A 14011-nucleotide genomic window follows, 5' to 3' on the forward strand; every position below is an offset into this window, starting at 1 on the left:
ACTCTAACGTAGGGACAAAAGGCACATAGCAACGTTATTGGGAAAGGTGAGTCCCAATAACGCTTGCGAAAGGGGTATAAGCCAACGTTATTGGGAAAAGTGAGTCCCAATAACGTTAGCAAAGATTTAGAAGGCAACGTTAGTGGTCACGTTAGTGCCACTAACGTTGGAGTTAACGTGAGGTATTTGAGGGTGGAACGTTAGTGGAAAAAGTGATTGCCACTAACGTTCTCGAACCCACAATGTCACTTAACGTTAATCTCACTAACGCCCATGCCTAATTCATACTTCTCTGCAAGCTGGGCCCACTAAAGATTAGAACTGCTTCAACTCAAGATCCAGAGTCCACATCTAAGACTTGAAGAACTCACTAGAAGATCAAGAGGAGTAGTATATATAGGAGTAGTTTTAAACTATAGAGAAGCTTGGCACTTGGGAGAACTACCTCTGTATATTTACTTTTCTGCACTTTTAGTATGGATTCTTCTTTTCTGCCATTTTTTATTTCTAGAGCTATGAACAACTAAACCTCTTTCATTGGGTTAGGGAGCTCTGTTATAATTTGATGGATCAATTATAGTTTTCATTCTTCTTCTTCTTTCTTTTCTCTTGATCTTACTAGAAAGCTTTCGATCTTCATCTAATTGGATTGTTATCTTGGGAAAGAAACTCTCCATAATTGGATCTCCTCTGAACCTTGGAAAAGGGATGAGGAGATCATGCTAGAAATGCTTTCTCATGTTGGACCAAATTGGGGTTTGGACGGATATAGTGACATATAATCCTCCCAACATTTTGATTTGGAAATACATGTGATATAATCAGTGACCACACTTCATCTCTTCCCATGAGCAATTAAATCAAGGAATTGGGAAATTGTTCAAGCTTAGAGAGATTGGATTGCCAAGGAATTGGGATCCAATCACTTAAGATTGCCAAGGAGATCAATGAATGCATTGATTGAGGAAGAGATGAGAATGAACTTGATCCGGAGAATGCAACATCTCCTGAACCCAATGATTTCCCCATTTTTGATCTTACCCATTCTCTTTACTTTCTGTCATTTATTTTCAAGCTCATTGCCCCAAATCCCCATTTAAGATTCTGCACTTTATTTTCTGTTATTTACTTTCCTGCCATTTAATTTTCTGTAATTCTCAACTACATCCTGTTTAGCTCAACTAGCATAATCTTCTAATTAAAATTGCTTGACCAATCAATCCTTGTGGGATTCAACCTCACTCTATTATGAGTTTTTACTTGACGACAATTCGGTATACTTGCCGAAGGGAAATTTGTTGAGAGACAAGTTTTTATGCATCAGGTCTCTAATAACCCGAGTAGAAAAACAAACTCTCTCTTCAGAAGTAGGGGATACAAGCTCATAATTCTTTTCATCACTGCCATTACTTCAAACCCTATAAAACTTCCTAAGCTGCTCACAAAATTCAGAATCAACCAGTGAAACACACATAAGAACCATATAATCTACCCAGTCGGCCATGCCATCAGGGACCTGGGAGGATATCTCGATAATATTTTTGCGAGAAGACATGAGATCAACTAGTCCTACAACAAGAAAAAGAGAAAACTGGATTACTACCAAAACAACTCAGGAAAATAAGGTAATAAATCAGATAGCAAAATTTAACACCTCCGTTCTACCTTAGATTGGGTGAATATCTCTTGGATTCCTGATACATGATGCATGGTTGATCGCCTGACAACCGAGCGCTCGCCTGACAACCGAGCCAGCCATTCCGTGAGATCAGAGTCTTCGTGGTATAGGCTAGAACTGATGGCGGCATTCAAGAGAATCCGGAAGGTCTAACCTTGTCTGTGGTATTCTGAGTAGGATTCAATGATTGAATGACTGTGACGTGCTTCAAACTCGCGATTGTGGGGCGTTAGTGACAGACGCAAAAGAATCACTGGATTCTATTCCGACATGATCGAGAACCGACAGCTGGATAGCCGTGCCGTGACAGGGTGCGTTGAACATTTCCACTGAGAGGATGGGAGGTAGCCACTGACAACGGTGAAACCCTTGCATAAGCTTGCCATGGAAAGGAGTAAGAAGGATTGGATGAAGACAGTAGGAAAGCAGAGAGACGGAAGGGACAAAGCATCTCCATTTGCTTATCTGAAGTTCTCACCAATGAATTGCATAAGTATCCCTATCTTTATCTTTATGTTTTATTCATCATCTATACCCATTTGAGTCTGCCTGACTAAGATTTACAAGGTGACCATAGCTTGCTTCATACCAACAATCTCCGTGGGATCGACCCTTACTCGCGTAAGGTTTATTACTTGGACGACCCAGTGCACTTGCTGGTTAGTTGTGCAAAGTTGTGTTTATGCCATGGTATTGAGCACCAAGTTTTTGGGGCCATTACTAGGGATTATTTGAGTTGTGAAAAGTAGTGATCACAATTTCGCACACCAGGCACCCTTTGGAGGCAGCAATGAAGTAAGGACTAAAACTTATGTCTCGACATGTCTCAACAAATAACCCTCTTCTCAAACAAGCAAATCAAAGAGTCATCAAAATCACCATCTCGTTACAAAAGGAACTATCATACATCAAAGCATGCCAAATAGAAATCACCAAAGACGCAACCTTTCTCAGAATCAAACAGCTCATTATTCCAAAAAAGCTTCAAATCATAAGACACAATCAGAGACAGTAACAAAGCATTCAAAAGCCCTAGGAGCATCAACTATCAGCAAACAAGAGAAGGTTCATACAGAACGAAAAAAAACCCTTAGAACACGCATCACAGGCAACTAGGCACGACAAAAACACAGGAAAGATTCAAGCTTTCCAAATGCAAAATCCAGCAAGATCAAAACTTTTCAAATGCAAAGAAAAGAATGGCATGGAAAGTAAAAGAAGAGAAAAAGAAAACCAACCTGTTAAAGAAGAAGGAGATGACAAAAGAAGCGACGAAGAAGCCGCGAAGCATGAGAACGGAAGAACTTGAGAAAGGAAAGGGTAAAACACCAACAGTCAGAAAAAGAGAAGTGAAAAAAGAAAGACTGATGCTTTGAAAATTCAAATGATGATACAAAGAGGGTAGTAAAAGGAAACGGCGAGGAGTTAATGAGTATTTAAACCCTCGCACGTTCCCAAGGAAAGCGCAACGCACAAAGCAATTAAAGGAGTGAGAAGAAACGCTTCATATTCAAAAGCTCTACAAAACAGGATCAACAAAAATGCTCGAGCTAGACCTCATCAAAAGAAGGTGAAGTACAAAAAGACATGACCTCTAAAAAAATCGAGGTCAAGCAGGGGCATTGTTCATGCCTCGGGTCGAGCTGCACGACCCGGCCTGATCGAAGTCAAGACGACCGACTTGTTCAAAGATCAGGACTACCCGACCTCTTTATAAAAGAGGTCAGCCAAACTGCTACAGAGGCCCAAGGAGGCCCAAACAGAGGAACATGACCCAAATCTAATGGCAGCCCAAGCCTAGAAAAGATAAGGGCGGTTCCCTTAAAGATAAAGATGACTTTACTCAAAGATAAGATAAGATAACTATCTTATCTCCTGAAAGGTTATTCACACTATTATAAATACACTGGAGCACCCAGGTATAACTCATACTCTGATTCTACAAAAAACCTGCTTAATACCCTTGCTAACTTAAGCATCGGAGTCCCTTGCAGGTACCACCACCCTCCGGTGACGAAGGATCAGCACCACCACCAAGTCCAACAAGTTGGACACGGTGGCTCCGATTACCATCATCAAATCGGACACAACAGCTCCGACCAGTACAGAAGATCTCGTTCGAGATCGACCTACAGTTTCAGGTAACCCTCGGAACAGTACCTTTCAGCAAAGCATTACTGGCCTTCCTCTGGCCGTTGCGAGATGTCTTTGTCCCTTTTGTGGATCTTTTATAGAATGTTGGTACTTTTGTTGTCCGATCTCTTTTTGTTTGTCAAGATGATCCTTGGGGCTAATTTTTCCGACAACTTTTTAGTGTTCTCATAGAACCCTTTTTAGTTAGTCTGAACAATTTTGATATCCTTGTCGTGGAGTCGTGGCTTTTTGGGCAGAACTGTGTCTTAAGTTGTTTTTAGTAATCCTTTGGGTTTACTTTTTATAACTCTGTCGCTTTAATTGTCTTGGGCCGACTTCTTCGTCTTGATCCCTTCTAAGTTATTTCTAGTAATCCATTTTATTTGGACCTTGTCAGGTCTCTTTTTATGGATTACTTTTTATAACTTTTTGTAGCTTTTTTGGCCGACTTCGTCATGTCAGTCCTTTCTAAGTTATTTTTAGTAATCCATTTTCAGGGTTGGCCAGGCCTCTTTTCTATGGATTTACTTTTTATAACTTTTGCTGTTTGACTGGTCCGACTTCTTTATGTCGGTCCGTCTTTAAGTTATTTCTAGCAACCCATTTTTGTTAAGACCTCGTCAGGTCCTTTCCTATGGATCACTTTTGATAACTTTTTGTCGCTTTGGTCGATTGGTCCGACTTCTTTGCGTCTGTCCATCCTAAGTTATTTCTAGTAATCCATTTTTAGTCAGGGCTGGCCAAGCCTTAGCTATGGATTACTTTTTATAACTTTTTGTCGACCTTGTCATGATCGGGCGGTGAATTTGATTTTCACCATGCCGACTTGTAGCTTTATCTTGATCGGGCAGTGAATTTGGTTTTCACTTTGCCGATCTTTGTCGAAATCGGACGCTGAATTCGGTTTTCATCGTGATCGGGTGATGAATTTGGTTTTCATCTTGCCGACCTGTAGCTTTGTATTCGGATGATGAATTTGGTTTTCATCTTGCCGACCTTGTCATGATCGGGCGGTGAATTTGGTTTTCACCTTGCCGATCTGTCGTGCTCGGGCGATGAATTTGGTTTTCACCTTGCCGACCTGTCGCAATTGGGCGTCTTGGTAGGAAACTTTTTAGGGAATCTGCAAACTTTTAAACAAAAAAATGAAGACATGAATAAGAGTGTGTACATGTTAGTGCTTACCCTTCTAGGTCGGGCAATCTTTTAGATCTCGGCCTGGTGCCTTTCTTAGATTGCAGGTATGCCATGACCTTGGTAGCTCTCGCCCCTTGAGGTCGGACACTTTATGGTGACCTTTCCCCAGTACCACTGAACAACTTGGTATGGTCTTTTGGCTACTAGCTTTCCTTCTCCTAATTGACCTGCTCCGATGTCATATCAGATTAGGATGAGTGATGAGCGGATAATTTATACGCTTTTTGGCATTGTTTTTAGGTAGTTTTTAGTAGGATCTAGCTACTTTTAGGGATGTTTTTATTAGTTTTTATGCAAAATTCACATTTCTGGACTTTACTATGAGTTTGTGTGCTTTTTTGTGATTTCAGGTATTTTCTGGCTGAAATTGAGGGACCTGAGCAAAAATCTTATTTAGGCTGAAAAAGGACTGCTGATGTTGTTGGATTCTGACCTCCTTGCACTCGACATGGATTTTCTGGAGCTACAGAACTCCAAATGGCACGATATCAACTGCATTTAACGCCAGTTCCATGCTACATTCTGGAGTAAAACGCCAGAAACATGTCACAAACCAGAGTTAAACGCCAAACAGACGTTACAACTTGGCGTTTAACCCCAAAAAAAGTCTCTGCATGTGTAAAGCTCAAGCTCAGCCCAAGCACACACCAAAGTGGGCCCCAGAAGTAGATTTCTACACTTAGACTTATTTCTGTAAACCCTAGTAGCTAGTTTAGTGTAGATAGAACTTTTTACTATTGTATTAGACGTCTTGGTCATCCTGGTTCCCTCTCTGGGACCAGAACCAATGAACACCTTTATCACTTATGTATTTTCAATGGTGGAGTTTCTACACACCATAGATTAAGGTGTGGAGCTCTGCTATACCTCGAGAATTGATGCAATTACTATTATTCTTCTATTCAATTCAAGCTTATTCTTGTTCTAAGATATCATTCGTACTTCAACCTGATGGATGTGATGATCCGTGATAGTTATCATCATCCATCCTTATGAATGTGTGCCTGACAACCACCTCCGTTCTACCTTAGATTGAATGAATATCTCTTGGATTCCTTAATCAGAATCTTTGTGGTATAAGCTAGAATTATTGGCGACCATTCTTGAGAATCTGGAAAGTCTAAACCTTGTCTGTGGTATTCCAAGTAGGATTTAGAGATTGAATGACTGTGACGAACTTCAAACTCGTGATTGTTGGGCGTAGCGACAAATGCAAAAGAATCAATAGATTCTATTCCGACATGATCGAGAACCCACAGATGATTAGCCGTGCTGTGCAAAGCATTTGGACCATTTTCACTGAGAGGATGGGAAGTAGCCATTGACAATGGTGACGCCCTACATACAGCTTGCCATGGAAAGGAGTAAGAAGGATTGGATGAAAGCAGTAGAAAAGCAGAGATTCAGAAGGAACACAGTATCTCTATACACTTATCTGAAATTCCCACCAATGATTTGCATAAGTATCTCTATCTTTATTTTATGCTTTATTTATCTTTATTTTCGAAAATCATTATAATCATTTGAATCCGCCTGACTGAGATTTACAAGATGACCATAGCTTGCTTCATACCAACAATCTCTGTGGGATCGACCCTTACTCGCGTAAGGTATTACTTGGACGACCCAGTCCACTTGCTGGTTAGTTGTGCAAAGTTGTGACAAAGTGTGATTCACGTTTGAGAGCTCCAAGTCTTTTGGCGCCATTGTTGATGATCACAACTTACGCGCACCAAGTTTTTGGCGCCGTTGCCGGGGATTGTTTGAGTTTGGACAACTGACGGTTCATCTTGTTGCTCAGATTAGGTAATTTTCTTTACAAAAAGTTTTAAAAATCATTCAAAATTCTTTTTTTGTTTTCATTTCTCAAAAAAAATAATTTTCGAAAAAATAATAAAATACAAAAAAAATATATCCAAAAAAATTTAATAAAATCATAAAAATAAAAAATATTTTGTGTTTCTTGTTTGAGTCTAGTGTCAATTTTTAAGTTTGGTGTCAATTGCATGTTTTAAAAACTTTTGCATTTTTCGAAAATTCATGCATATGTTCTTCATGATCTTCAAGTTGTTCTTGACAAGTCTTCTTTTTTGATCTTCATATTTTCTTGTTTTGTGTTTTTTGTTGTTTTTCATATGCATTTTTGCATTCATAGTGTCTAAGCATTGAAAATTTCTAAGTTTGATGTCTTGCATATTTTTCTTTTCTTGAAAATTTTTCAAAAATAAGTCTTGATGTTCATCTTGATCTTCAAAGTGTTCTTGGTGTTCATCTTGACATTCATAGAGTTCTTGCATGCATCTTGTGTTTTGATTCATAATTTTCATGTTGTGAGTCATTTTTGTGTTTCTCTCTCTCCTCATTAAAAATTCAAAAATCAAAAAAATATCTTCTTATTTCTCTCAAAAATTTGAAAATTTGAGTTGACTTAGTCAAAAATTTTTAAAACTTAGCTATTTCTTATAAGTCAAGTCAAATTTTCAATTTTAAAAATTTTATCTTTTCAAAACTTTTTCAAAAAAATCAAATCTTTTTCATTTTTCTTTTATATTTTCGAAAATTTTAAAAAATATTTTTCAAAATATTTTTCTTAATTTTAATACAAATTTTTGAAAACTTTGCTAACAATTAATGTGATTGATTCAAAAATTTGAAGTTTGTTACTTTCTTGTTAAGAAAGGTTCAATCTTTAAATTCTAGAATCATATCTTTTAGTTTCTTGTTAGTCAAGTAATCAATTTTAATTTTAAAAATCAAATATTTTTCAAAATATCTTTTCAATCATATCTTTTTCAAATCATATCCTTTTCAAAAATTTGATTTCAAAATCTTTTCTAACTTCTTATCTTTTCAAAATTGATTTTCAAATCTTTTTCAATTAACTAATTGACTTTTTGTTTGTTTCTTATCTTTTTCAAAACCACCTAACTACTTTCCTCTCTCTAATTTTCGAAAATTACCTCCCTCTTTTTCAAAATTTTTTTAATTAAACTAATTGTTTCAAATTTTTATTTTAATTTTATTTCTTCTCATAATTTTCGAAAATCACTAACTATTTTTCAAAAACAATTTTCGAATTTCTCTCTCTCATCTTCTTCTATTTATTTATTCATTTACTAACACTTCTCTTCATCTAAAAATTCGAACCCTCTCTTCTTCTCTGTGTTCGAATTTCTCTCTTCTCCTCTACTATTCTTTTATTCTTCTACTCACATAAAGGAATCTCTCTACTGTGGTAAACAGGATCCCTATTATTATTTTCTGTTCTCTTCTTTCTTATATGAGCAGGAGCAAGGACAAGAATATTCTTGTTGAAGCAGATCCTGAACCTGAAAAGACTCTGAAGAAGAAGCTAAGAGAAGCTAAAGCACAACAATTCAGAGAAAACCTTACAAAGAAGCTCGAAAAAGAGAAAGATATGGCCAAACCCAATAACAATGGTGGAGGCGCAAGGAGTATGCTTGGTGATTATTGATGAGCGGATAATTTATACGCTTTTTGGCATTGTTTTTAGTATGTTTTTAGTATGTTTTAGTTAGTTTTTATTATATTTTCATTAGTTTTTAGTTAAAATTCACTTTTCTGGACTTTACTATGAGTTTGTGTATTTTTTTGTGATTTCAGGTATTTTCTGGCTGAAATTGAGGGATCCGAGCAAAAATCTGATTCAGAGGCTAAAAAGGACTGCAGATGCTATTGGATTCTGACCTCCCTGCACTCAAAGTGGATTTTCTGGAGCTACAGAAGCCCAATTGGCGCGCTCTCAACTGCGTTGGAAAGTAGACATCCTGGGCTTTTCAGCAATGTATAATAGTCCATACTTTGACCGAGATTTGATGGCCAAAATAGGCGTTCCAAGTCAGCTCAAGAATTCTGGCGTTTAACGCCGGAACTGGCACAAGAATGGGAGTTAAACGCCCAAACTGACACAAAAGCTGGCGTTTAACTCCAAGAAAAGTCTCTAGAAAATGCTTCAATGCTCAGCCCAAGCACACACCAAGTGGGCTCGGAAGTGGATTTTTATGTCATTTACTCATATTTGTAAACCCTAAGCTACTAGTTCTCTACAAATAGGACCTTTTGCTATTGTATTCTCATCTTGGTAGCTATCTTTGGACGTCTAGTTCTTAGATCATGGGGGCTTGCCTCACGGCCATGCCTGAACCTTGTTCTTATGTATTTTCAACGGTGGAGTTTCTACACACCATAGATTAAGGTGTGGAGCTCTGCTCTACCTCAGGTATTAATGCAATTACTATTGTTTCTCTATTCAATTCAGCTTATTCTTGTTCCAAGATATCACTTGTTCCTCAACTTGATGAAGGTGATGATCCGTCACACTCATCATCATTCTCACCTATGAACGTGTGCCTGACAACCACCTCTATTCTACCTTAGATTGAGTGGATATCTCTTGGATCCCTTAATCGGAATCTTCGTGGTATAAGCTAGAATTGATGGCGGCATTCAAGAGAATCCGGAAGGTCTAAACCTTGTCTGTGATATTCTGAGTAGGATTCAAGGATTGAATGACTGTGACGAGCTTCAACCTCGCGATTGTGGGGCGTTAGTGACAAACGCAAAAGAATCACTGGATTCTATTCCGACATGATCGAGAACCGACAGCTGAATAGCCGTGCTGTGACAGAGCGCGTTGAACATTTTCACTGAGAGGACGGGACTGTAGCCATTGACAACGGTGATGCCCAACATACAGCTTGCCATGGAAAGGAGTAAGAAGGATTGGATGAAGACAGTAGGAAAGCAGAGAGACGGAAGGGACAAAGCATCTCCATACGCTTATCTGAAATTCTCACCAATGAATTACATAAGTATCTCTATCTTTATTTTATGTTTTATTCATCTTTTAATCATGAATCCTCCATAACCATTTGAATCCGCCTGACTGAGATTTACAAGATGACCATATCTTGCTTCATACCAACAATCTCCATGGGATCGATCCTTACTCGCGTAAGGTTTATTACTTGGACGACCCACTGCACTTGCTGGTTAGTTGTGCGAAGTTGTGATAAAGAGTTGAGATTGCAATTGAGAGTACCATGTTGATGGCTCCATTGGTGATCACAATTTCGTGCACCAAGTTTTTGGCGCCGTTGCCGGGGATTGTTTGAGTTTGGACAACTGACGGTTCATCTTGTTGCTTAGATTAGATATTTTTCAGAATTTTTTAGCATGAATTCTAGAGTTTCACGGTGATGTTCTTATCATCACCAAAGCTAATTGATCCTCATCAATTTAGCTCTTGAATGTAATGTCCTGCTGAAGCTTGGCTAGCCATGTCTAATTTCTTTAGACTAAAGCTTTAGACTAACATTGCATGATTCCTGGAATTCTCATTAAGAATATTGATATCCTTATTTTCTTTTTCACTCAAATTTCAAAAAAATCTAAAAAAGTTACAAAATCATAAAAACCAAAAATATTTTATGTTTCTTGTTGAGTCTAGTGTCGCATTTTAAGTTTGGTGTCAATTGCATGTTTCTATTCTTCTTGCATTCATTCATGTGTCTTAATTGATCTTCAAGTTGTTCTTGATGATTTCCTTGCTCTGATCTTTAAATTCCCTTGTTTCGTGTGTTTTGATGTTTCCCATATGCATTCTCAATTTGTTAGTGTCAGTAGTATACAAACTTCTATGTTTGGTGTCTTGCATGCATTGTTTATTTGATTTTAGTTGCATTTTGATTATTCCTCATTATTGAAAATCCAAAAAATTTTTAATTTGTGTCTTTTCAAGTCAATAATACAGAGAATTGAAGATTCAGAACATACAGCAGAGGAATTACACAGAAAAAGGCTGGGCGTTCAAAACGCCCAGAGAGGAAGGAAAACTGGCATTTAAACGCCAGCCAGGGTGCCTGGCTGGGCGTTTAATGCCCAAAAGGGGTGAGTTTTGGGCGTTAAACGCCAGAATGTATACCATTCTGGGCGTTTAACGCCAGGATGGCACACGAGGGAGGATTCTGTTTTTAATTCAATTTTTTTTTTCAAGTTTTCAAAATTTTCCAAAATCAAATCTTTTTCAAATCATATCTTTTCAATCATATATTTTCAAAATTAATTTCTTTTCATTTTCAAAAATACTTGCTAACAATTAATGATTTGATTCAACATTTCAAGTATGTTGCCTTTTCTGATGAGAAAGGTTTAATGTCTGAATCATATCTTTTAAATTTCTTGTTAGCCAAGTCATTAATTTTAAAAATCAAATTTTTTAAATTGTTTTTCAATCATATCTTTTCAATCAAATCTTTTTAAAACCATAACTTTTCAATCATATCTTCCTAATCACATCTTTTTCAAAATAGTTTTCAATCAAATCTTTTTGATTTCTAATTTCAAAATCTTTTTCAAAATTACTTAATTTCTTTCCCACTTTAATTTTCGAAAATCAATGATTTTTAAAATTTCTTTTAATTAATTCACTTTAATTTTCGAAAATTTCTTCCCCTCTTCTCACATCCTTCTATTTATGGACTAACACTCCTCCTCAATGTACAATTCGAACTCTATCTTTCTTGATAAGTTCGAATCCTTCTACCTCTTCCTTCTATTTTTCTTTTCCTCTGACACCTCAAGGAATCTCTATACTGTGACATAGAGGATTCTATATTTTCTTGTTCTTTTCTCTTTCATATGAGTAGGAGCAAAGACAAAAGCATTCTTGTTGAGGCTGACCCTGAACCTGAAAGGACCTTGAAGCGAAAGCTAAGAGAAGTTAAAGCACAACTCTCTGTAGAGGACCTAACAGAAATCATCAAATAAGAAAAAGACATGGCATCCGAAAACAACAACAATGCCAACAATGCAAGGAAGGTGCTGGGTGACTTTACTGCACCTACTCCCGACTTCTATGGGAGAAGCATCTCTATCCCTGCCATTGGAGCAAACAAATTTGAGCTTAAGCCTCAATTAGTTTCTCTAATGCAACAGAATTGATAGTTCCATGGACTTCCATTGGAAGATCCTCATCAGTTTTTAGCTGAGTTCTTGCAAATCTGTGACACTGTCAAGACCAATGGGGTTGACCCTGAGGTCTACAGACTTATGCTATTCCCATTTGCTGTAAGAGACAGAGCTAGGATATGGTTAGACTCACAACCTAAAGAAAGCCTGAACTCTTGGGAAAAGCTAGTCAATGCCTTCTTGGCAAAGTTCTTTCCACCTCAAAAATTGAGTAAGCTTAGAGTGGAAGTCCAAACCTTCAGACAGAAGGAAGGTGAATCCCTCTATGAAGCTTGGGAAAGATACAAACAATTGATCAAAAAGTGTCCTTCTGACATGCTTTCTGAATGGAGCATCACAAGTATCCTCTATGATGGTCTGTCTGAACTGTCCAAGATGTCATTGGATAGCTCTGTTGAAGGATCTCTTCATCTGAAGAAGACGCCTGCAGAAGCTCAATAACTCATTGAAATGGTTGAAAATAACTGGTGCACGAAATTGCAATCACACTTTTGCAATCCCGCACAACTAACCAGCAAGTGCACTGGGTCGTCCAAGTAATACCTTGCGTGAGCAAGGGTCGATCCCACGGAGATTGTCGGCTTGAAGCAAGCTATGGTTATCTTGTAAATCTTAGTCAGGATATCAAAAATTATCAGGATTGATTGTAAAAAGCAGAAGAACATGAAATGGTTACTTGTATTGTAGTAATGGAGAATAGGTTGGGGTTTTGGAGATGCTCCATCCTCTGAATCTCTGCTTTCCTACTGTCTCCTTCTTCAAGCACGCAAGGCTCCTTCCATGGCAAGCTGTATGTAGGGTTTCACCGTTGTCAATGGCTACCTCCCATCCTCTCAGTGAAAGCGATTGCATATGCTCTGTCACAGCATAGCGGAATTCAGCTGTCGGTTCTCGGTCAGGCCGGAATAATATCCATCGATACTTTTGCGTCTGTCACTAACGCCCCGCCTGCTAGGAGTTTGAAGCACGTCACAGTCATTCAGTCATTGAATCCTACTCAGAATACCACAGACAAGGTTTAGACCTTCCGGATTCTCTTGAAAGCCGCCATCAGTTCTAGCTTATACCACGAAGATTCCGATTAAAGAATCCAAGAGATAACTACTCAATCTAAGGTAGAACGGAGGTGGTTGTCAGGCACACGTTCATAGTTGAGAATGATGATGATTGTCACGGATCATCACATTCATCCGGATTAAGAACAAGTATTATCTTAGAATGGAAGCAAGCATGATTGAATAAGAAACAGTACTAATTGCATTAATCCATCAAGACACAGCAGAGCTCCTCACCCCCAACCATGGGGTTTAGAGACTCATGCTGTGGAAGGTACACAAAGAAAACGTGTAAAGTGTCATGAGGTACAGATACAATGTCAAAAGATCCTATTAATAGTAAACTAGTAACCTAAGGTTTACAGAAATGAGTAAATGACAGAAAAATCCACTTCTGGGCCCACTTGGTGTGTGCTTGGGCTGAGCATTGAAGCTTTCAAGTGTAGAGACCTTTTCTGGAGTTAAACGCCAGCTTTCATGCCAGTTTGGGCGTTTAACTCCAAGTTTTATGCCAGTTCCGGCGTTTAACGCTGGAATTTCTGAGGCCGAATTTCTACGCCGGTTTGGGCCATCAAATCTTGGGCAAAGTATGGATTATCATATATTGCGGGAAAGCCCAGGATGTCTACTTTCCAATGCCGTTGAGAGCGTGCCAATTGGGCTACTGTAGCTCCAGAAAATCCACTTCGCGTGCAGGGAGGTCAGAATCCAACAGCATCTGCAGTCCTTTTCAGTCTCTGGATCAGATTTTTGCTCAGGACCCTCAATTTCAGCCAGAAAATACCTGAAATCACAGAAAAACACACAAACTCATAGTAAAGTCCAGAAAAGTGAATTTTAAGTAAAAACTAATAAAAATATACTAAAAACTAACTAAATCATACTAAAAACATACTAAAAACAATGCCAAAAAGTGTATAAATTATCCGCTCATCACAACACCAAACTTAAATTGTTG

At 38.1% G+C, this 14011-nt stretch overlaps 1 non-coding gene across 1 annotated transcript; it reads right to left on the bottom strand.

The window, feature by feature from the left end:
- Positions 1-12211: 12211 nt before the first annotated feature.
- On the bottom strand, positions 12212-12319 carry LOC130983337 (small nucleolar RNA R71). Its single transcript, XR_009087333.1, has one exon. It is a non-coding gene; the product is annotated as a small nucleolar RNA R71 (small nucleolar RNA).
- Between the last annotated feature and the right edge of the window lie 1692 nt (positions 12320-14011).

Source organism: Arachis stenosperma, chromosome 5 (assembly GCF_014773155.1).
Source record: "Arachis stenosperma cultivar V10309 chromosome 5, arast.V10309.gnm1.PFL2, whole genome shotgun sequence".
Classification (NCBI taxonomy): domain Eukaryota; kingdom Viridiplantae; phylum Streptophyta; class Magnoliopsida; order Fabales; family Fabaceae; genus Arachis; species Arachis stenosperma.